General features: G+C 49.5%; 1 pseudogene; it reads right to left on the bottom strand.

Annotated features, from left to right (window-relative positions):
* Positions 1 to 21,224: 21,224 nt before the first annotated feature.
* Positions 21,225 to 23,765, bottom strand: LOC147673758 (18S ribosomal RNA; annotated as a pseudogene).
* Between the last annotated feature and the right edge of the window lie 699 nt (positions 23,766 to 24,464).

The raw sequence follows: 24,464 nt of genomic DNA, 5'->3' as shown, positions 1-24,464 counted from the left end.
CAACATATTTTCATGTGTGTGGATCATCTTGGTCCCGTTTTGTAGTTGTAAAGACCCGGCAAATCTCCCTATACTTGACCCCTACCTCCTGTTACAGTAGTACAACATCACTTTTGCTACCAGGGCACAAGTCGTAAAAAAAGAAGTGGGGGGAAAGCTGTCACCGGAAGTGACGTCACGACAGGAAGTGACGTCACGAAAGGTGCCGAGCACCTCGTCCCAAAGAGGCCAAAGAGTGAAGTCCAGCTATTTGGCAGGGGGGATGGAGTCCCCATGGTACAATAAGTGGGGGGACGCCATCCACCCATGTGGTACCCCGACTCGAGCCCTGCGTTGCTACCGACAGTGGACAAGCCTGTATAAGTAGGAAGAAATGTGAAATGTCAAGACTGTAAACAAAAAGATTCTTCGCAGCAGAAACCTACAATGCATTATTACACGGCAGTTCTGCCGTGGGCAACATGTTTGTCCAATTAGCTTGATGTCTAGTAATAAAATAAAGTAAACAATGTTCTTTGGCCTTTTTAGTTCTTGCGGTATGACCGACAAAATGCTGATGAGAGCGGCAATTCAATCTCCAACAGTTTGCCAAAGGCTTCACTTGACACAGGGTAGCACCATGACAGTTATTGATGGAAACTGACCTAAACCATTATCATCCTGAAGATGGGAAGAGGCTTTGTATGTAATGGAGGATGAACCTAACTGCAGAAAGCGGCTTGTACCTCTCTCGCTCACACAGGGCCGGCACATCCATATGGCTAAGAAAAGCACCAGTTCAGAGCTGATCCTTCACTAAACTGAAAATTGCCTATCTTTGGGAGCTCTCCGGCTGGCAAAATAACTTTTTGCCTGCAAGATTGAAAATATACACACAATTCTTGCCCTCCTAACCTTTCAATTATGTACGACCCTATATTGGGTCATTCAAGATCACTCTTACCTCAATATGTGCAAAAATTTGCAGGTTATATGCTGTGCATGTTTCCTAATTAAGAGTTTGCTCTCAATTTTTCATCGTATGCTAGGAAGCAACTTGCTCAAGCTTTAGGCATTTTTTCAAACCTGATTTTTACACGACTGGAGTCTTGAGGAAGTTTGGAACATGGTCTGAACCTGGAGTTATGTAAAATGTTTGCCTTGAATGGCAGATCAATCCATGCATTGAAGGAAGGGTTCAGAATTGTAAATAACGCTATGTCGTATGGGGTGGGGCACGCGCGCGAAACTTCAATTTGTAAGCAAGATTTCAGGGTTCATTCTTGTTGGTGTGCTCAAGCGTGAAGTCAGAGATCAGGGATGGCACACTTTGAATTTGAAATTTCTAATTAAATTAGTTTTGGATGCTCTGGAGGCTGCGTGAGTTGGTTGGAGATGTAGAGTTAGAGTGCGTTGCCATAGTTGAGTCTGTTGGTGATGAGGGCCTGGATGACCGTGCATCTTGTGTGCGTTGGAAGCCATTTGAATATTTTGCAAAGCATTTTAAGAATATGGCAGCAAGATGCGATCACAGTGTTGACCTGTTGTGGGTCTAATAGTCAGTGAGCTTCTCCTGGCACCACATCGGGTCTCCTAGGAGAGAGTCATTAAGACTACATGCTCCATGTTGTGGTCTCCCTCTCCCTTCCTGGCAGAGAGTCCGCAAGATCAGGTCATGATCCGAGAGGGTTTGGGGGTATTGGTCAGCCTCCATCATGGCTCAGAGGCTGTAATGGGGAGAAGGTGAGTGGAAGTCCAGCTTACAGTGGGTACCATTGGCATACATGCCGGCGAGTATTGGTGTGTGAGAACCACCTCATTGCCTCAGTAAATATAAGAAAAAAGGAAAGTTCAAGCTAGAAATTTGTATAGCGCACTACTCACCCAGAGGGTCTCAAGGCGCTTGAGGGAGGTGCTTTACTTATCAAATATCCAAGTTTTTAGTTGCTTTCTGAAGGAGAGGTGGCTCTGGGTACCTCCCATGTTGGATCTGTGAATTCTCGGAATTGCGGCGAGGGCTTGATTGGACGATCGTAGCTGGCGGGAGGGGGTGTAGAAGGATAGTCGCGTGTTGAGGCAATCGGGACCTAGGTCGTAGAGGGCTTTGTGTGCGTGGGTGAGGAGACGGAACGTTATTCTCTTGTTGACAGGGAGCCAGTGGAGATCCTTCAGGTGGCTGGAGATGTGAGCTTGTCGAGGGATGTCCAGTACGAGTCTGGCTGAGGCGTTTTGGATGCGTTGGAGTTTTTTCTGTAGTGTGGCTGTGGTACCTGCGTAAAGGGTATTTCCATAGTCCAATCGGCTAGTGACTAGTGCGTGAGTGACCGTCTTTCTTGTTTCGGTGGGGATCCTTCGGAAGATTTTTTTTAACATGCGTAGGATGTTGAAGCATGATGATGAGACGGCGTTGACTTGTCTGGCCATCGAGAGGGAGGAGTCTAGGATGAAGCCCAGGTTACGTGCGTGGTCCGTAGGTGTGGGTGCGGTTCCCAGGGCCGGTGGCCACCATGAGTTGTCCCAGGCAGAGGGGGATGATCCTAAGATGAGGACTTCCGTTTTGTCCGAGTTGAGTTTTAAACGACTAATCTTCATCCATTCGGCTACTTCTTTCATTCCTTGGTGTAAGTTGGTTTTGGCGGTGTTTGGGTCTTTGGTGAGGGAGAGGATCAGCTGGGTGTCGTCTGCGTAGGAGATGATGTTGAGGTTGTGTTGGCGTGCGATGGATGCGAGGGGAGTCATGTATATGCTGAAGAGGGTGGGACTGAGTGATGATCCTTGTGGTACGCCGCAGATGACTTCGGTGGCCTCTGATCTGAAAGGGGGGGAGGCAGACTCTCTGGGTTCTTCCGGCAAGGAACAAGATGATCCAGTCCAATGCTTTTCCTTGTATTCCGGCGTTGCTAAGTCGTTGTATGAGGGTGCTATGACATAATGTGTCGAATGCTGCGGAGAGGTCAAGTAAGATGAGGGCAGCTGTTTCACCGTTGTCCAGTAGCGTTCGAATGTCGTCTGTTGCTGCGATGAGGGCAGTTTCGGTGCTGTGTTTGGCTCGGAAGCCGGATTGTGAGGGGTCGAGGGATTTGTTGGGCTCGAGGAAGGCGGCGAACTGACTGTTGACGGCTTTCTCAATGACTTTGGCAGGGAATGGGAGGAGCGAGATGGGACGGTAGTTCTTAAGTTCAGTGGGGTCTGCTGTGGGTTTCTTTAGAAGGGCGCTGAGTTTGGCATGTTTCCAGCTTTCCGGGAAGGTAGCGGAGTTGAAGGAGCAGTTGATGACGTCACGGAGATGGGGTGTGATGATGGAGTCTGCTTTGTTGAAAATGTGGTGGGGGCAAGGGTCGGTTGGCGATCCCGAGTGGATGGAGTTCATCAGGCGGATGGTGTCTTCAGTGGTGATTGGGTTCCAGTCACAGAGAATATTAGAGGGCGGTAGTAGTTCGGAAGTGGGTGGAGTGGACTGGTTATCGGACTGGTTTCCAAAGCTGTTATGTATGTCGGCGATTTTTTTGTGGAAGAATGAAGCTAGGGAGTCGCAGAGGTCTTGGGAGGGAGTGATGTCGTTGGTGCCAGCGGTGGGGTTGGTAAATTCTTTGTCGATGTTGAATAGTTCCTTGCTGTTTTGGGCGTTGTTGTCAAGACGATCCTTGACTGCTGATTTCTTGGTGGATCGGATCAGTTGGTGGTGTTTGCGGGTGGCGTTCTTGAGGGTGGTCAGGTTGTCAGAGGTTGGGTTTTTTCTCCAGGCTTTCTCGAGGGTACGACAGAACTTCTTGGATTTCTTAAGGTCATCGTTGAACCAGGGAGCTTTTTTGCTACCTTGCTTGATTTGATGGATTTTCAAGGGTGCTAGCTCGTCGGCGCTGTGGGTGATCCATTGTGTGAGGTTGGTGGCTGCTTGGTTTGGGTCCGAAGATATGGCGGGAGGGTTTTGGTGAAGCGAGGTGAAGAGCTGGTCGGTGGTAATTTTGTTCCAGTTTCTTCGGGGACTAGGTTGTGGGGGAATGTGTGTCGTGGTCTTTTTGTAGTTGAAGTGAACGCAGCTGTGGTCAGTCCAATGGAGAGCTGTGGTATGATCAAAGGAGATGTGCTTGCTGGAGGTGAAGATAGGGTCGAGCGTGTGTCCGGCCAAGTGGGTGGGGGTGTCAACAAGTTGTTTGAGTCCGAGGTTGGCCAGGTTGTCCAGGAGGGTGGTGGTGTTGCGGTCGTTTTTCTTTTCCAGGTGGAAGTTGAGGTCTCCCAGTAAAATGTAGTTTTTGGAGGGAAGTGCATGCGGGCTGATGTCTTCGCTGAATTGTGTGCGGGGTCCTGGTGGTCTGTAGATGAGGGTGCCTCTGAGTGTGGTTTTGTGGTCGGTGTGGATTTGAAAGTGAAGGTGTTCCGCGGGAGCGAGGTTATCATCGGAGCTGATCGTGATATGGATGGTGTTCTTATGGGCGATGGCGTTGCCTCCTCCTGTTTGGTTGGTGCGATCTTTCCGGATGATCTTGTAAGTGTCCGGGATGGCTATGGCGATGTCGGGAGCTGATGAGGCATTCATCCAGATTTCTGTAAGGAAGGCGACGTCCCACCCAGCCTAGGCAAATTATAAAAGTGCCAGGTAAGACTTCTGATCCTGCGCTGATGGCCCACTGCTCATTGGAATCAGGGTGGTCCTCTCAGATGGCTGGTCAGTGCACGGCTTGCAGTCTGTCCTTGGTTTTGTTACGAAGGTGTTCCAGAAGTTGGGCTTTACTGTTTTTGATCTTTGTGGCACTCAGGCGGCATCCTTTCTGCCCGGCACTTTCTGTGAACTAGAGCTATCCACATGAGGTGCACCCCAGGTCTAGGAGGGAGAATCCACCTGGCAGTCAGCAGACCGGTTCAAGATCGGTTTAACTTCTTGGAGTGAAGCCGTGGTGTGTGTGTGGCCCTCACAGGTGCAGACATGTGGATCAGGTGTTTCCACCATTACTTTGTGTTCCTGGAGATCATGAAGTTTGTGACTGGATTAAAGATGTATGTAACAACAAGAGAGGAAGGGAACGGAAAGGACACTCCTACTCCCCTCGAGCAAAGTCAAGAAAACAACAGAGGCGTGTGTCAGTAATGAGAGAAGAGCAAGCATGTATCCACATTCACAGTAAAATGTATTTGTGAATGAAACCACTGTAGGTTGTTCGGAACGCCCTCACTCACCATCATCGGGCCCCACCAGGAGTGGCCGAATGCCACCCTAGTGTGCTGCGACGCCAGTTTACTGCGGAGCGGGTTAGGTGATTGGTGAAGGGTGAGATAAGTGAATTTAAAAATGTCCAAATTGTGTCAAAAAGGGTTTATTAGTTTTGCCAATTAGACATGAATAAAAACAAGTGTGTAGGATAAAGGACCACATTAAAAGTCCGTTTTTATCCCTGAAGTGTTGATCAACATGTTTCTGCCTTTAAATGAACAATTAGTCAGACTTTCGTCAGGACCAGTGTGATATAGTGGAGAAACCCGGCGGTGTGGGCGCGGTAAGGCCCACCCTAACCTGGGGTTACTAGTGTTAAAAATAGAAAAAAACACTAGAATGATTCCTTCTTATAAGGAGAGAAACTGAGTTTATTAAAAGTTGCTAACACTGTGCACCATGGGTCTCGGGAGGGCGGGGGTGATAGCGATTTGGCACACCGCCCTAACCGCCAGTCACCTGTTTGGAACCTGACAGTAACCTCACTGTGCTTGGGAGTCAGTGATGGTCTCCAGGTCCGGATGCCCCCTCCACTGAGGTGTCCAGGAACTGACCAGCACGTAACAGGCCTATGTGCGCACTGTCTAGACCCAGGAGCTGCGGTCTTGACCGGTTTGCCTGGGCTGCTGAAATGGATTATCTGAGCTGCAGCAGTGCATGAGCTTTGTGCCCCGATTGTGTTGCATGGGCCTAGGGCTGGGTCATTGTCTTTACAGCCTGGGCCCCTTGTATCCAGCTGAAGGAGGTGTGGCATTAACCTTGCTGAATCACCTACTTACACACTAGATGCTGTTTCTTCCAGATCCTATGGAGGATAGTCTCTATTTCTTTGGGGTGCCACAGTGAATCATTTCTTTTTTTTAAACTTTGCTTGTCATGAAGGATATGGTGATATACATGATATAAGGACTGTGGAACTAGGGCCCTAGGTCATTACTACTACAGATTGGGCTCCTACCCGCATTTCAATATTTGATGGATATCCTGCTCTGCGGCTGTAGGTAGCCTAGGTGGGCTTGTCATATGGGGCATTACTGGGTCCTCCCCTCCAGTAACTAAGGAAGCATCATATTTGTGATGATATTGTGATGTGCTGCAGTAGTGGTGGTGTAGAACCTTCAATCAATTGGTGTTCCTTCTTACAACCATTTCCACTAGCCTCCTCCAACTAACGCTCAGTAAGACTCAGAGCAGTGTCTACCATCATGTCTACAGCCAAGGGCAAAAAGAATCACTCTTTACGAGACATGCTCACCAAGCAGGCAGGGGGAGTGGCAGGTGACAAAGCAACTATGGTGAGCACAGAGTGTCTACCTGAAGCTAAAGACGTGGGGTTCAGTTACCCGCTTCTTTCTGGAGGCCTTGTTCGCATCCCTGCAAGAGGATATGCAAGTGGTGAAGCATGACCTTTCCTCTGATCTGTGCGAGGTTCGCTCGGATGTTGATTAAGTGGAAGAGAGGGTAGCTACCTTGGAGAACAAAGTTGTGGGACAGGTCGAAGAAGTCGACAGGCTGCAGCAGGAGGTGCTTTGTCTCAAAGAACAACATTTTGACTTCCAAGCTCATGTCAAAGACCTGGAAAATAGGTCAAGACTAAACAATATCGGGATCCGGGATGTTCCAACTAATGCAGAATAAGCTGACTTAGAGGCATATGTGAAAGTGTTGTTTCGCCACATCCTGGGGTCTTCTGCTGAGATGGAGATAGGGTTGGATCGCTGTCATTGAGTTGGACTGCCAAGACCTGTGTATAACCCCACTTGGTGGACATATTATTTTGCGTCCATGACTTTCAAACAAAAGAGCCTATCATGTGTGAAGCCCAGAGATGCCCAACCTCTACAATTTAGGGGGCACATGCCCCAACTGTTTCAAGACTTGGTGAGGATTACTCTATAAAAACGTCACAATTTCTGTCTAGTCACGGCTCATCTGAGGAACCCTGACATCTCTTGTTCCTGGGCTTACCCATTTAGGATTATTCTCCACTTTGATGGCTGGGTTCATCGGATAAGTTCCCTAATCAAAGCTTGTCGAGTTTTTGGTATTGAGTGTCCCACCCATGAGACCCACTCGCCTACTTCTCGGGAGTGACTGAGACCCCACCGGCGTCGTGGGAAACAGCATAAATCTGGCCCTGATGACTAGATCCCTGAGACTATTGCACAAGTAAGGAGGGTTGTGCTGAGTTCACTGGTTGAAGGCAACATATCTATAGATGTTTTCATGTCCTCACCTTGGGTGAGTCTGAGGATCGTGGGGACCATCCAGGGACCCCTTTTGTTTCAACTCTGTTTATTGAAAGAAACTTTTTTTTAATTAAATAGAAATCGTACATATATCATCATATGTGGTATAAACCAGTACGAAGGCAGTGTAAGTATTCAAACGGTATATGCAGTACATGCAACATTTAGGTATCAGACATCAAATAGTGCCTAACTGATATTAGAGTGTCTCATTAAGAAAAATACGGCTTAAATTTGATTAAGAAAATATGTTCCTTCGAATACATTCTAGTTTGCTGAAACGAACATAAAGGCATACGGGATCGCAAACCTTGTAGACAGTTGAGCAAATGTACAACTATAAAAAAATTCACTGTGATATAAAGGGTAGAAACATATCTTATAGAGTGTCCAAGTGCGATTAAGACAATGCATGTATATTCTGCAGTATAAGGTCTTTGAGAATGGAGAGCCTGTCATAGCCCCATAAAGGGCATGGTGGCTTCAGCAGCCTCCGTTAGATGTACACCATATGAGGATTAAACATAGAAACACTTAGGAAGAAAGAAGAGTATTTAGGGTATGGGGGGAGGGTAGAACCAATTTTGGTAGGAGGGGGTGGGCCCTAGAGCAATCATACTCACTGATGCGTAGTTTTTACAGAAAAGGGGGACCACTATCAGTTTCCAACATCGGGGGGTCCTCCATGGTGGTATCTCTAGAGTATGGTAGAAGAGAGTCTACAAAAAGTTGGAGAGCACTCAGTCTAGGAGGAACGTAGCGGGCATGTTCAGTTTAGGAGAGATGGTCTATAAGAGGTTGCCAAGTGTGTTTGAACTTAGTGTCTGTATGGGTGAGGCGGGTTGTCAGCAGTTCCATTGCCATGACATGCCATAGGCGCAAGAACCATGCAGAGATTGGGGGGAGATGTTGACTTCCATTGGAGGGCTATAGATTGTTTGACAGTGCCCAGCATCTGCACGATAAGGCGCTAATCGGAATGTCTCATGGCTTTGAGTTGTGGTGGCCTCATACCCAATAAGGTTACTGAGGGGGTGTTTGGTATAGGGAACCCTACTATGTCCTTGATGTGGCTTAGGACCTCTTTTCAGAACACCGTCAAGAGTGGACATGCCCACCAGATATGAATGAAATGCCCTGTTGCTGATTGACATCTCCAGCATAGGGTGGGGAGAGTAGGAAGCATATTCTGTAGGCGCGAAGGGGTGTAGTACCAGCGAGTCATCCGTTTATATGCGGATTCACGTTGGGTGATGCTCCTATAAATTCTAGAGATGTCACGTCATGGTTGTTCCCAGTTTTGTGGGGAGATCTCTTCTCCTGTGTCAGCTATCCATTGCTTTTGGTATGTATGGGGCGGTTGGGTTGTGAATGTTGTTTCACCTGATATGTGAAAGATATTAGGTCACGGGTGCCCTCAAAGGTTCGGACCAGGGACTCAAAGGGAGTGAGCAGTCTAGTGGCTTCCAGATCCTATTTAATAGTAATCAACCAGTAGCGAAGTTGGTAGTATTGAAGTCTGTAGACTTCAGTAATATGGAAAGATTGCTTGCATTGTTCAAAGCTTTTAAACGTATCGTCCTCAAAGAGGTGCTGGATAACTCGGCACTCCCCCTGACTTCAGGATGGGAATTCATGTGGTTGTAAAGTCAAAGGGAACATGGGATTGCGAATGATAGGTGTATTTGGATGTCTACCTGTGGGATAGGTATAGGCAGGGTTTGAAAAAGGTAAAGCAATTTAGGTAGAAGTGTCATTTTTACCACATTGAGGCGGCCCATCCAGGAAGCTTTTTCCAGCAGCGCAGTTCTTCTCTGATTTTTCTTCGGCTGGTTGACCAATTGGCTTGGGTCCAAGAACAGAGGGATGGGGTCAGGTTAAGGCCTAGATAGCGGATTGAGTGTCCTGACCAATGTAAGAGATTGGAGTCGCTGAAGGTCCGGAGCAGAGATGGTATGATTCAGAGCGTGAGACTTGGTCATGTTAATCTTGAAACCTGAGACAAATTCAAAAGAGTGGAGGAACGAAGTTAGTGCTGGAATGGAAGTAGGGGTGGTAGTAAGAGACAGTATTAGGTTGTCTGCAAACAGGGACACTTTATGATCTTGGCCCCCAAAATGTATGCCCATTATATCTGGCGATTGGCGGATAGCAATAGCTAGGGGTTCCACTGCTAAAGCAAAAAAGGGAGGGGAGAGTGAGCAACCTTGTCTGGTGCCCCTGTGTATCGAGATTGGAGGTGTAAGTTGACCGTTGATTTGGAACCTTCGCTGTGGGGAAAGTGCAGGGGGCCTTTAGCTTCGAAAATCATGGTCTGTCCTAGGCCTTTTTTATGGAGCACTGCAGGCAGAAACTGCCAATCGACGCGGTCAAAGGTCATCACTGCATCAAGAGATATCCAGCATCCCGGGATTTCTTGTCTTTGTTAATAAGGTGAGCAATACGTTGAATGTGGTCAGCCCCCTGGTATGAACCGATTAGTTCCGGGAGGTAAGGCTTGAGACGGTTCGCTAGTATCTTAGTATAAATGTTAGCATTGGTGTTAAGTAAGGCTATGCATACAGATGGATCCTTTCCAGATTTAGGTATGATAACCACCTCAGCTTTTGACATGGGGGGGGGGGGTAAATTCTGTTGTGTCAGAGAAGGCATTAAAGAGGTGGAGTAAGTGGTCCTGAAGTTGGGGAGGAAAGTGTAGTAAAAGACAACCAGGAGGCCGTCTGGTCTTGGGGTTTTATTTGTTGGAAGTTGTTTTAGTGCTCTACGCAGTTCGTCTAAGGTATTTGAGTCCTATAGCAATTTCGCATGTTGAGGGTCAATGGGTTCCTAGGGGCATGTACTGAGGAAGAAGGACGTCTCTTCAAGTGAGTGAGTGTAGGCAGCATTTAGCTCAGTGTAAAATGTGGCGAAGGCTTGCCCCTTGGCACGTTCAGACGTGGCCCAGGTGCACGTTTGATTTTGGAAATATGTGCTTTAGTAATTTGAGCCCAAAGGCGACGTGCTAAGATTGCCGCCACCTTATCCCCCCCTTGAAGAATTTCAGCTTAAGCGACAAAAGTGTTTGTTCTGCCTTATTAAGGCGATGTAGTCTCAGTTGGCCCCATAGCATGGCGAGGCGCTTCTTGTGTTCTTTTGAGGGTGCGGCATGATCCCTGCGTTCTAAGACCTTGGTGTCATTGGTTAAATTGTTTTCCACCAGGCGAGCTTCTCGGGGTGGGCAATAGTTATAGAAGATATGACACCTAGGATGGTTGCTTTAAAAGCATACTGTTGCTTGGCTGCAGGTGGCTCTGAGGGGATATTCGCATCAAAGAAAGCAGAGATCTCCTGGTGAATCTCAGCCAGATCTACTGGGTCCCATAAGATATGGGGGGAAGGCGCCATCTGTAGGGGGCATCTTGCCATCTACTAGAGACTCGGAAAGTCACCGCTACATGGGCGTGATCCGATATGGATAGGCTGAGATATCGGCCGATTCCAGGGAATTTATCAAAGCGTGAGAAAGAAAACAATAGTTAAATCTTGAGTAAGAGCGGTGGACATGTGAGAAGAAGGTATAGTCGCGTACGTCCGGAGAGTCATATCTCCAGGTGTCCGCCAGGCCCAAGTCGGTAAGGGCCCTCTTCAAGGCAGCTGACATTGCCCCTGTGTTCTGATAAATGGCAGCACAAAGATCCATATCGGGATCCCAAACCATGTTAAAGCCCCCCCCCACCCCCACAAGAATCACCGAGACCTTCGGGGAGTGCAAGTGGTCTTTGAGCAAGGAACTGAGGAAGGCACATAGGTGTATAGATATTGAAACGGGTCAAAGGCTGTGCACCCAATTGGGTTTGGAGTTTTAAGTACCGGCCCTCAGCATCCCGCGTCACCCGAGGAGAAGCCCTTCCCAATTTGGACTTAGTTAGTATGGCAACCCCTGCTGTTTTGGAGGTGGCTGATACCCGGTATTGATAGGGGCATTTGGGATGGGTCATGATATGTGTGTCTGTGGAGAGCAAGTGAGTTTCCTGGAGGAATATAATGTCGGGGTCTTGGAGTAGTAATTATCGCCATATTGGACGCCTCTTATTAGGAGAATTAAGCCCTTTGACATTAAGGGAAAGGAGTTTGATAAGCGGATTTGTGGCCACATTGTTATAGGGAGTAGTTGAGGGTACTGTTTTAGATCAGAGTGGGAGGTTTATGTTCCCCTAGGAGGGAGAAATAAAGCTTATGAAGCAAGTGGTGGGTGCCTCCAGTGTAGAGACTAGGCATATTAGAATGTGAGAAGATTGTTGTGTCGAGTTGGCGCATCCCCCAGTGTTGGGAAGAAAAGAAAAAGGTGAAGGTAACTGGGGACGGCCAACAGGGCCTGTAGGGTGTACTGCCATTCCTGGGATGCTCGAAAGTTGAGACATGAGCCATTCTGAAGATGTCACTCCTTCGAAGGGCACTACGTGTGTGAGGGCCCTAGTAAGAGCAAGTGTAAGTAAAACGGGCTCCGCTCACCGTTGCCATGGTTAGAGTGGCAGTAGAATACGCCGATCTTTTATCCGCCAGAGATGAGGAATGGGGGGGTATCAAGTAAATCAGGTGAGTGCCTCTATGGCCAGCTATAGTTTTCTAAAGACATGGGAGAGTGTGCCGGGTATCAAGGCGTCTGTGTGCACGTTGGAGGCGGGGCAATAGTGAAATCTTAAATGCAGAGGAGAACAAGGGTCCCCTCCAGGAGTAGTCAGCCAGAGGAGACGTTCAGAACATATAGCACAAATTAAAATGTTACTGGCTAGAATGCAATGTTTGTGGTAAGGTCCATAGGGGCTCGCCACTAAAAGGTCTTTTATGGATAGTTCAGGACAGAGTTGGTGCATTGTTACGTCTGTTTCTATCTGAGGTCTCCGAGTTGGGGCCCATGGTTAAGAAGAAGCATCATTGCCAGGTTCTGCTGGGATTTGAAGGAGCTGTTTCGCATCTTGCAAGGAGTGGAGGGCATGACGTGTGCCTTCCCAGGAGATCAGCGCAAAAGGATGGCCCCATTGGTATTTAATTTGAAGATCGAGTAGGTTGTCTGTGGCTGGTTAAAATTCTTTGCATCTGCGGAGCGTGACCTGGACAATGTCCTGAAATACTTGGATAGGGTGGCCTTTGTACATTAGATTTGTTTCTCCTCGTACCTTCTGGAGAATGGCTTCCTTTTCTACAAAGAAGTGTACTCTAGTTCAGCCATTCTACACCAAAGGCTCTCGTGATCCTCTGCGCGTGTATCAAGCGTGCGCTCAAGGTCGTCCACCCGGCCACCAATTTCCGTGCCATCCTGATGGATCTCTCGCAGGCAAGGTTTAAAGTCGTTCTTGATCAATCCAATATCACTGTTAATTTCCTGTAAAAAGAGGTCATAAAAGCCTGTGTGATCGGGGCTGCCACCAATTCGTCAATTGCAGAAGTTCCCGGAGAGTCAGAGGTAGGCTGCAGCTGAGGATGGATTTCAGCCATAGGGAGGCAACAGGTTTGTTATTGGCTGAGGTAGATGAAGGAGCTTTGCCCACTTTAGGGAGTGGCATGGTGAGGGTCGAATCTTTCTGGTTGCAGTGGTCAAGAGGAGAGACTCTGAGGAGTCAAAGGAAAATGTGCTGGCGTCGTGGTTGGGAGCTCGCATTGTAATCGTTATGCTCTAGCTGTGACAGGGCAGTCGTGGATCAAAACCCTTTGGGTACTGGTGGGAGCCCAAGAGCAGCGTGCATTGCCCGAGGCCATTTTGCAGTCGTAGCGAGATCGGACCACAGAGCTCAAGGGGTAGTTCAGAGGGAGGGCCTCTCAGGCAGATGAGAGGAGAAAAAGGACAGTGAATAAAGTCGCTGGACGGCCACCGCAGGCGAGTCTCGAAACTCAGGAGCTAGAGAATAACATGAGTGTGTTGAGGCACACAGGGGTCCAGGGTGCATGCCCATCTCAAAGGGCCTGTCAGGTGTTTGGCCCACAGGAAAGGATTGAGTGCCCAGGTCGAGGTTGGTTGTGTTCAGGTGTAAGTGAATCCTATTATCTCAGGGACAGACCACCTCTACTCCTCGCAATGTATGTCCCACCGATGCAGACTTGAGGGCCACAGTCTAGATCTCCAGGGGGACCCACCAAAGACCTACGAAGGGGGGTACGGAGGATAGAGAGTCCCGCTGCGCGAGCCTTGCAGCCGATCCTCTCGACTCCTGAGAAAGTTGACATGTCGTGTGATTCACCTCCGTGGGGACAGGTGACAGCAGAAAAATCAGTGGGTACCAATTCCAGGAGGCACGAGTCCGGTTAAGAGGGGTAAGAGAGAGGGTGAAGCTGCCCTAGGGGTCAGGAACAAAGAATGGGCAACCCCCTTTGAAACACCCCTGAAGGCGTGTGGCGGGGCCTAGCCGCACTGAGCCATGTACAAGCCGCCCTTCGGGTAAAGGAGGTAGATATAGGGTCTGCCAGTGAGCCCAAGTAGTGTTCAATGAGGAAGGGGGGGGGGCAAAGAGCAAGGTTTTCAGCCGAACCCTCCACCTCCACCAGTGCCGAGTTGCTGCAGTGGCGTCGGCCTGATTAGTGCTCCATGCAGGGGCCGCTGGCTAAGAAGCAGATGAGGGACCAGTGTTAGGGCCAGATGTAGGGGTTAGTTCCAGCTGTCTTCCCCCCAAAGCGCCTCGGTGGATAGGTGGTAGGCAAGGAGTAATTAAGGGGGCAGAGAATTCACTGTGGCTCAAGTCAATGGAGCCGGTGGTCGGCCCACAGGGACCCAGTCAAGGGCCCAGCGAGAGAGGTTGGGGGGGTGAAAGACCCTTGCTGTGTGATTCCCACAGCTGATTCCCCTTACCTGTGAGCAGGTCCCCCACCGCCTCTCCGTTGTTGTAGTGCATGTTTTGGCAGTCGCAACATGTACGGAGAGCCCGGATCCGGCTCGCGAGATAGGAGCAGGGCCAGCAATGGAGGCCTCTGGAGTACTGGCGCTAGTCAAGCCTGGTCACCTCCCTCGGGGTGCCCCAAGTGGTGTAGGCCTCTGCTTAATGCAGGGGCTGCAAGCAGGAAAGAAACATTTCGGGACGGTCTCAGGGCCAGATACAGAGGCCGGATCCAACAGACTCCCTCCAGAGAGCCTCTGTAAGTAGGCGACAGGCAAGGGGATGTTGACGAAGGGGCCAAAACATACCTCGAGTTTCAAGCTGGTGGGGTCGGTGGGCAGGTCCCTCAGGAATCCCGGTGAACGCCCAGCGAGTGGAGGAGGGGAGGTGAGAGGCCCCCGATGCGCGATCCTCACAGCCAATTCCCTCACTTCTGGACGGGCCTCCTGCAGTCTCTCCATTGCGGAGAGCCCAGGTCAGGATTTTGAGACAGAGGCAGGGCCTGCGCTGGAGGCCTCTGGAGTGCTGGCGCCAGTAAGGGTCGGCCAGTCCCTTCAAGGGTGCCCACCGGAGCATTCCAGGCTGCTTCTCCCTAGCGTCAAGCCCGGAGTGCAGGTCGCTCGACAGACAGGGCCAATGCCAGAAAGCCCACCATCAAAAGGGTCTCTTCCCCAGGCCAGAAGTCCGATGGGGCGGGTATGCAAGTTTCCGAGGCCAGGTCCACCTCTCAGCCTCCTTGGGCAGGTCGCTGGGCTCTCCGTTGAGGGGCAGCCCCTCAACTCCAGTCTCGCCTCCCAGATGTGCTCTTGAGGGGGGGGGGGGTAGCAGTCCCAGGAGCAGGTGACCCCCCCCCTTACAAGGGGGTCGAGATGAGGGATAGGTGGTCCTGTAGTCACAGGCCTCTCAACAGGGTCCAAGAAGGCGGCAGCTCAGGGCGCGGTCACTTCGTCTCAGTAAATCGGATGCTACCAGTAGGGTCTCCAGTGGATTTCTAGGGCCTTAGGGGGCTCCCAGAATGTTTCCGGGTCTCACCCTTTCAGGCAAGCCAGTCGAACAATATTATGCGCGGCTTAGAATCTTTAACAGGCCACGGAGGAGCGGAGCTCTGAGAACACACGTCCTACTCCATTCGTGACTCAGCCACGTCCCTCCAGGGGCCCCATTTGACCTCTATAATACTAGGTGTCCCCCTATTCTTGTGTGCCTATTCCCTGTAGAAGCCTGTCTGAACCATGTTCCCATTGCTTTTCCTATGTTAGATGAACATATTCCATTTGTTTGTTGATTTTTTAAATGTATTTCTTCTAGGATTTATAGGGGTTTCTTTTCTCCTTCTCTTTGCAAGGTCCCATTTGGACTTGTTTGAAAATTTGATTTTGGGTTGTACTGAGCATCACTTCCTTATTACATGTCTCCAGTGCCTTGGGGAGGAATCCCTTCAAAGCATTACATTTCCGTTCTGGCTTCCTGGGGCTTAAGATAGTTCGTCTCAATGTCCGGGGCTTTAATAATCCCACCAAGAGAGCAGCTGTTCGTTCTCTCCTGGAGCAGTCGGGCGGGGATATCTGTGTCATCCAGGAGACTCACTTGGTCACTAAAGATGTCCATAGAATGCAGTCCCGCTGGTTCCCACATCAGCAGTGGTCTTCTAATCCCACTAAAAAAGGCTGGGTTTCCATTTTCTTCTTAAAGGCCTTTTCAGGGGAAATCTTGGCTACTGTAGCAGAGGTTAAGGGTCGCCTCCATGCAATTTGAATCAAAATAGGCATCTTTCATTTTACCTTAGCAAATGTATATACTCCCAATGAGAAACTGGAGAGCTTCCTCATACATTCCCTGACATCCAAGCTTCAGACCCCAGATACAGCCATAGTGATAGGAGGCGACATGAATTTAGTTATGGACTCTGACTTGGGCCATTCTAGCCAACGCTCAGATCAGACGGGCCTTTTTTGCCACTGGACTGCACTGATGGTCTACTACAGCCTACAAGACATATAGCATCAACTGTTTCCAAATACTAAAGATTATACGCTTTACTCTGCTGCCCATGGGACGTACACACGTATTGACCACTTTTTAGCTACACCGACCCTTCTAGATTTGATCACGGACACTACTATTGACCCGTGCTCACTTTTGGCCTAGGAATCTTTAAAATTGGTGGTACGTGGAGAGTTTATTGCTCTCTATGCTGCTTCATCCAAGTCTACGTCATCTAACTGTTGATGCGTCTGAGTGCTGAGAGTGTATCTGGTACCACTTCCCAGTGTCACCCACCAATACCCTGGCCTGCATTGCAGTGGGCAGGGATCTTTGTTCAATCAATCCCTTGGGCTCGTAATGTGGATTTTTACTTGCGAATAGTGGAATAATTCAATTGTGACTCACTCACATTCAATCTGTAGGTCCAGGAAAGACTTCTTACTGGGGATCTCTGCATGTACTTACGGAAGTCCCATATACTATTTTGCAAATGTCAGTCTTAAGAGTTGAGCACACTACTGAGGTGTTTCTTTTCAGATGACCCCAGCCGAGTTCATTGCCTTCAGTACTGTCCTCCACGCTGGAAAAGCCTTATGTGGCCATCCTCATAAGTGTAGTGCAAGTATGTTGTAGGGCCCATTACTATTAAGTTTACCTTTTCTTGAGGATTCCTTCTGTGAGGCTTAAGACCAGCCATGCAGTACTACCAGTTGGGTTGCCCACTAGTAGCCCATAAGCTATGACAGTGGTAGCCCTTCAAACATAGTATGTTGATGTTTGTCTAGCTCAGTCTGGGGTGCCCCATTGCCCCACAGTATCTCCTTAATTTAGAAAGGATTCTGCCATCCAAAATGGTGTATTCCTTATAATACATATGAATTATGGCTAAGAACCCATTGGAAATAGAGCCTCCTCACTGCAGCCAAATGACTTGGGTCGTTCCTAAATCCCTGAAGTAGCCTATAAGGGTTACGGTTGTGAAAAGCTTCTTCTCTCGCCACATCTATACCAGGGTATCCAAAATCTTTGTGTTGAGATGAAGCAGATACCTCTATTTGGGTTGCATCCTCTTGTTGCTGTATAAGAAAAAGTAGGTCCTTGTCCTAGTTAACAGTGAGCCCTGAGCATGCCCAATCAATTCTAAAAATCTGCTACACCCTGGAAATACAGGTTTCAGGTCTGGCTATGACCAGGACAATGCTGTACACTTAGATGGAGAGGTTTTTCTCTCTCCTGTTTCTTAACCAGAAGCCCTGTATCTGGGAGTCGGTTCTAACCCACTTGCCAAAGGTTCAATTGCAATAGCAAAGATGAGTGGAGATAAGGCGACTGCCCTGTTGCTTGTCCCTTTTTAAGTTATACAGCATTGGCAGGTCTCCATTCATCCTGTTTGCAGTAGTCAAGGTGGTGTACAGCAGTGTGATCCATAATAACAATACAGGAGCCAGGCCCATCACCCTGAGAACACCAAAAAGAAAGCACCACTCAATTGAGTCAAATACCTTCTCAGAATCTAAAGACCAGATCTCCAAGGGCCCTCCTAGTATCTTGGTATATTCCATACATATGGAGGCACCACAGTTTAAGCCTTGTTGACCTACGTGGTTTGAAACCAGTTTGGTAATGATGTATAAGGAGCAAACAATAAGGGGAGCAAGTGATTTGCCAGCACTTTCACCACAATTTTTCTTTTCACATCAAGAAGATAAATTAACGTGTAGGAGGAGTATTTATCCTTAGGTTGGCCGTTGTCGTGTTTTAAAACAATAGAAGTATGACATTCGCAGAGACATAGTGCCTTTACTTTTTTAATGGCAACTAATAAATATTGACTTTCTTGGCATAGTAGGTCTTAACCCCTTCGTTGCCAGGCTTTTTCCCACCCTGTGCTAAGCCTTTTCTTTGGCTATTTGGGGTACTTCGCGCTTAGACCCCCCATAACTTTGCCTAAATAAGGTATTCATGCCAACTTTGCATCCTTTTTTCAAACATCCTGGGATTCTAAAGGTACTTAGGGTTTGTGGATTACCTTGGAGGGGACAGAGAAATTAGCCAAACTACAGCTAAACAGGCAGACTTGAATCAGAAAAACACTTTTCAACACAGTTTTCGCAATTTACTGGGACATAGCTAATTTTTCCAAATTGTTTGTGTGTTCATCCTTTCAGTTAATGGTAGAATTGGGTGTGAACCCCATGGTGGATCCTGGTAAGATATACATTTCTGAAAAGTAGAAAACGTTCTAAATTCAGCAAGGAGTCATTTGTGTCGATCTTTCAAAGTTTTCCCATAAAAAGTAACAGTTGAAGAAAAAAAATTAAGTTAAAAAAAAACAGCCACTTATGTCTACGTTTTCATCTGTAACTTCTAACTATGGCATCTTTTTTAAAGCAATATACCGTTAAGTCCACTGTACCCTTCTGGTTGGGGGATATATAAGGCTTGTAAGTTCTCCATGAACCTGAGGAACCAAGAGACAGTAACTGAGCTGCACTTTGCAATGGTGTTTCATTGTGTAGCAGGTATACAGCAATTAATTCGGTAACATTTAAAAAGTGAAAAATTGGTATCCAGCAAACCTATGTTTTTCCGAAATGGGCACAGGATGTGAGGTTTATTCAAGTTACTTAGCCTGCAGGTCTGGTAACAATTTAATGATTTTTTTAGGCCTGCGGAGGACTGAGCCCAGGGCAGGAGCGCCCACCCCAGGACCCGCTCGGAGCTTCTGTACCCGGACGTGCAGGTGAACCCTTCCCGGGACCAGGGAACCCCATGGCAGGCGCATGGTCACACTGCAGGACAAGGGCTTCCCACCCCATGACCTGGCGGAGTCCTGGACCACCCTATTCCATGCTTCTGAACCCAGCCAAGCAGGGTACAACTCCTTGGCCCTGTGGGACCCCCATCCCGTGCCACAGCAGGCTAAAGGACATAGCCCTGGACCAGGGCGCCCACCCCACGGCCCAGCTGGGGATTCGTTCAGATCCTTTGAACTCGGCCATGCAGGGACATCATCCACTTTATGACACATAGGGCCAGCAATTGTAACCCAGGGCCCTGGTGGGCTCGCAGACCCAGGCCTGTCGGCTCCCTGACCCAGCAGAGGCCAGTCCTGTCCTCTCTGTGGCTCAGAAGCACTGACCAGGGCCACCATCGGGAGTCTTCAACCAAGCACCTCACAGTCACCAAACAGTTCCAGCTATTTCCGTTCGACCAGAGTCTGGTCTGGATGTTTCTCAGCCAGGCTGCCCTGTCTCTGGTCATGGAGCCATTTCCCCTGCTGGTAGCACGGGGACGAGTGGATGGAGCCCAGGTCCTGCTGGAGCTCTGACCGAGGGCTTGACCACGGCCTCACTCATTGCCTGAGAAGAGGGGGTGGGAAGGCTCCCCAGGCCTGCTGCTTCCCCTTTGCCAGGCCCCACTTATTCTTAGGAGAAAAGTAATCCCTGTGCAGGGCCTGCCGACTGTACCCTCCTGGGTGGCACGAGACATTGACAGTCGCTGCTATTCGAGGCTGGGTCCAGTCATCTGCTGAGGGCTTCTCCGAGCTCTCCCGGGCCTGTGTTCCAACTCAGCACCCTGGGGGCTGGTCCTTCATGCATGGCTGGTCTCCTCACTTTACCCCAAACCAAGTTGGGGAGCAAGAGAGTCCTCCAAGGGCCTGCAGCATCCCTGAACTGGGTACTGACTGTCACCATCATACCGTGGGCTCAGGGTGCTACCTTGGGTGGGTGCCTTCTGCCTTTCTGGAGCCTGAGGAGCCAAGGAGGGTTAAGCCCAGGCACATCTTCTCCCGAGGGCTTCCCTGGGAAGCCCATTTCCTAGGCTATAAAGCCCCCACAAAGTGGGGACTTTCAGAAACCTGGAGAAGTGACAAAGGTTGGCATTAGCCCAGCTGGCTGGCTGGCCATCTGGTCCCCCCAGCCCCCAGACCAGATTGCTCAGGATGACCCAGCGACTAGATTGCCCGGGACGACCAGACCCAGTCACATGGCAGTCCAACGAAGACGAGATGGGCCTTGTGCTGTGAGGCCGCTGATTGGGAAGCTCCTTCTTGGGGCCACTTGCCTCCCAGTGACTTGTACTGGAGTAGGGGAATCCCAGTCGGGCCATCTGATTGCCCTGCAAGGGATCATGCCCCATCCCTGCACCTAGTGGCACAGGGACGGGAGGGGGAGGCCCTGTGCCGGTCCCCCCTTTGTGTCCCTCCTGCTAGCCAGGCGGCAGAGGGACCCACTCCCAGGTGTGGTGGAGGGGGCCTGTAGGCACCCACAGATAGAGGTTTTCAAGGTGGTCAGCCTGTGACACCCCTTTCCCCACAGACAAGGAGGGCTCTCAGAGTAGCAGAGTCAGGCAGCCCTGCCACCTGCCCGAGGACCGGGAGGGATCACACAAGTCTTCAAACCCGTAGCCCGGCCACATAGGACCAGGAAACACTGGGTAGCTGGCAGTGAAGGAGAGTTGCCCCACCCACATATCAGCCATCCACCACCGGTCTTGCCACAGGCTTAGTTGGTGGCCTGAGCCATGCCGGTGGGCTGGTGTTGGCCCACCCATTGCCCTGGTCAAAGGTTCCAGAAGGGAAGAGCTAGGAGGCTCCCCCTCCCATACTCCCCCACCCGCCCCACACCGAGAGGAGCTAGGGTTCACTGATGGCCCAGCTCCTTCTCATCCAGGTCTTCAGGGGTGGTCCAGCTCGGGGAGGAACTGTGATTCGGTTTTGTGCTGGGTGAGCGTGAGTTTCCTCTTGGGGTCTTTCGATCTGTGCTGCTCCCGGAGGGGCAGAGGTGAGGCCTACCTACCAGTCCCTCACTGGTATGTCAGTTAGGTCCTCCCCAGGTAGAGAAGCCCAACCAGAGGCTCAGTCCTAGCCCAAGCATCTACAGGCGTGTTTCCTCTGGAAGGCATGCTGAGGGTTTCAGGTTGGCACCGTCAGTCACTCAGGCCACTCGCCGTTAATGATCCTTCCACAGGTTCACCTACGGAAATCTTGTTATGACTTTTACTTCCTCTAGATAGTCAAGTTTTATCATCTTCTTGGCGGTACTCCAGGGCCACTGCCGAACCCGGTGGAACTGATCCAAGGACCTCAACAAACCTTCCAATTGGTAGTAACAACGGGTGGAGTGTACAAAGGGCAGGGACTTAATCAACACGAGCTTATGACACGCAGTTACTTGGAATTCCTCATTCATGGGAAATATTTGCCATCCCCAATCCCTATTACAAATGGGATTCAGCAGGTTACCTGCACCTGTCGGTGAAGGATAGACACGTGCGGACCCGTCCCGTGTGCAGCCACAGACATCTAAGTGTATTAAAGACCTGTTTTTGGTCAATTTCGTGTGGCTGAACGCCACTCGTCCCTCTAAGAAGTTGGATGCCAACTGCTGCGTGTTGCGTAACTAGTTAGCATGGAGGGGTCTCGTTCATTAGCAGAATTAACCAGACAAATCGCTCCACCAACTATGAATGGGCATTCACTACCACCCACAGAATCTAGAAAGAGCTATCAATCTGTCAATCCTTTCAGTGTCAAGGCAAGGTGTCCCGTGTTGAGTCAAATTAAGTCTCCTGCTCCACTCCTGGTGGACCCGTTCTGTCAGTTCCTGTAAATTTCAGCTCTGCAACCCCCCCTGCCCCCCAAAAGACTTTGGTTTCCCGGAAGCTGCTCGGTGGTTCATGGGATTAACGCCACCGGATCGCTAGTCGGCATAGTTTATGGTCCGAACTACGATGGTATCTGATAGTCTTCGAACTTCTGACTTTTGTTCTTGATTAATGAAAACATTCTAGGCAGATGCTTTTGCTTTGGGTCATCTTGCCCCAGTCCGAGAATTTAATCTCTAGCGGCACAATACGAAGGCCCCCGTGACAATACGAATGTCCCTTTTAATCATGCCTCAGCTCCGAAAACCAACATAATAGAACTTGAGTCCTATTCCATTATTACTAGCTGAAGTATTCAGGTGACTGGCCTTCTTTGAACACTCTAATTCATTTGAAAGTAAAAGCTTCAGACCCTCCAGAACAGTCAAGAGCATCAAAGGGGGTGCTGAGAGGCAGGGACTGGGACATACGTTAGCTCACCTTGAGTGACAAACATCCAGCTTGATCCCAAAATCCAACAACAAGCTTTTAAACTGCAGCAACTTTAATACACGCAATTCGAGCTGGAATTACCACAGCTCCTGGCACCAGACCTGCCCTCCAATGGATCCTTGTTAAAGGATTTAAAGAGTACTCATTCCAATTACAGGGCAGCGAAAGAGGCCTGTATTGTTATTTTTCATCACTACCTTCCAGAGTCAGGAGTGGGTAATTTGCGCACCTGCTGCCTTCCTTTGGATGTGGTAGCCATTTCTCAGGCTCCTTCACCGGAATCAAACCCTCATTCCTTGTTACCCGTGGTCACCATGATAGGCACAGAAAGTACCATTGAAAGTTGATAGGGCAGACATCCTAATGTATCATCACCGTCAAGGGAACGTACGATCGGGCCAAGGTTATCTAGAGTCACTAAAGCAGCCGTGCGAGCCTGTATTGGCCTTGGTCTGATGAAATACTCATCCCAGGAGGTCAGCACTCATTGGCAAGTATTAGCTCTAGTAGGGCCATAGTGAACCCACGCTTAGGCAGCTACAGAGGGGGTGGGGATCTTTATGGGCCTATTTTGTCTGCAACTCAGCAGGCCAAATCTTATAAACAATATGAAGGAATACAGCTTACAATAGAGGAGCAAGCGGAAGCATGGAAACGCGAAACATTGGTAAATAGAAAAAGGAAGGGAAGAATATTGAATAAAAGGAATGGTAAAAGGAATGAGGGATGAGTAGGTGAATGAATGGGAGAGTGGATGAATGCGTAGGTGCATGAATGGGTAAAATAATGATAATTGAGTGGATAGACATATCAAAGGATGGTCCAGTAGATGGATGCATAGGTGGATGGACATGTGAAAGGATGGTAAAGGGAATGATGGATGAGGGGAGTGAAATGATGGCAGAGGGAATGGTTGGATTGCATAGTGAATGGCTGGATTGATGGCAGAGCGGATGGAGGGATCAGTGGATGATAGAGTGAATGGATTGATGGAATGGGAAAAATTTAATGATGCATGAAAAATTAATTGATGTAAGAATGTAAAAGTGAAATGGTGGATTTCAGCAGGATGATTGAAGCGTGAAAGAATGAATAGATAGATGTCTGGAATGAAGAGACATGAGAGCTCATCTAGGGAACAGTCATTGTACTTGCATCCCCTGCATAGTGCCATCAGAGCTTTCATTTCAAAGGGGAGGGGGGTTCTTTAATTTTCTGGCTACACCCTTGAGCGCTAGAATTACCAGTGTTATCCAAGTAACAGATGGAGCGATCAAAGGAACCATAACTGATTTAATGAGCCATTTGCAGTTTCACTGCACCAGCCGAGTGTACTTACATGTGTATGGCTTAATCTTTGAGACCAGCTTATGCTATGGGAGGAGCTACCAGGTAGTAGCACCTTCTGGACGGATTGTCGGTAGTCGTGTGCCTGTCCCTGACCCACCTTCACACCCCTCGGGAGCCTGCTGGGGAGGACCATCTACCCGAGGTGGCTTGCTGGGGGACAGGTGTAGTCACACAGACACCGGCAGGCCCAGCCATCTACACGGAAGGCAGAGGCTGACCGAGGTGCAGCCTGAGCGAGACACAGGGGTGTTGGTCTGGGCAGCTAAGGGCACTCACTGAATGGTTGTTTGGAGCTGCTGCAGAAATGCGCTAGGCGGAGGAAGGCAATGGTGTTGCGCGCAGGGGACCAGACTGCCAGGCAGCATACAGGATCTGTTGCCACCCGTCACCCTTCCACTCTGGTCACAATACTGGAGGGCCACAAGCTGCCAAGGCTGCTCGACATTTCACTCAGATGGGTAGGTTTGCGACAAAAGGAAGGCCCTCGAGTCAGACTGTCCCTGGCAGGGTGCAAGCTCTTTGCTTGAAACAACAGCGGAGGCTGTCCAAGCAGTCTATGCCAAAACAGACCAAGCGTGCCCAACCAATCAGAGTATACACGTTGGCCGAACCCTCCTCAGTCAGGCCGCGCTACATCGGGATGCCTGCTTCATGTCCCTATTTGCTCTTGGGGAAGGCAGGCTCAGAGGAACTGCCCAAGGTTGGAAGACAGCTGGGAGATAGGGCAGGCCTGCCCAGGCCCTG

This window comes from Lissotriton vulgaris, chromosome 12, assembly GCF_964263255.1.
Source record: "Lissotriton vulgaris chromosome 12, aLisVul1.2, whole genome shotgun sequence".
NCBI lineage: Eukaryota > Metazoa > Chordata > Amphibia > Caudata > Salamandridae > Lissotriton > Lissotriton vulgaris.
The sequence above is the reverse complement of the archived record's forward strand: the minus strand, read 5'-3'. Positions and strand labels throughout refer to the sequence as shown.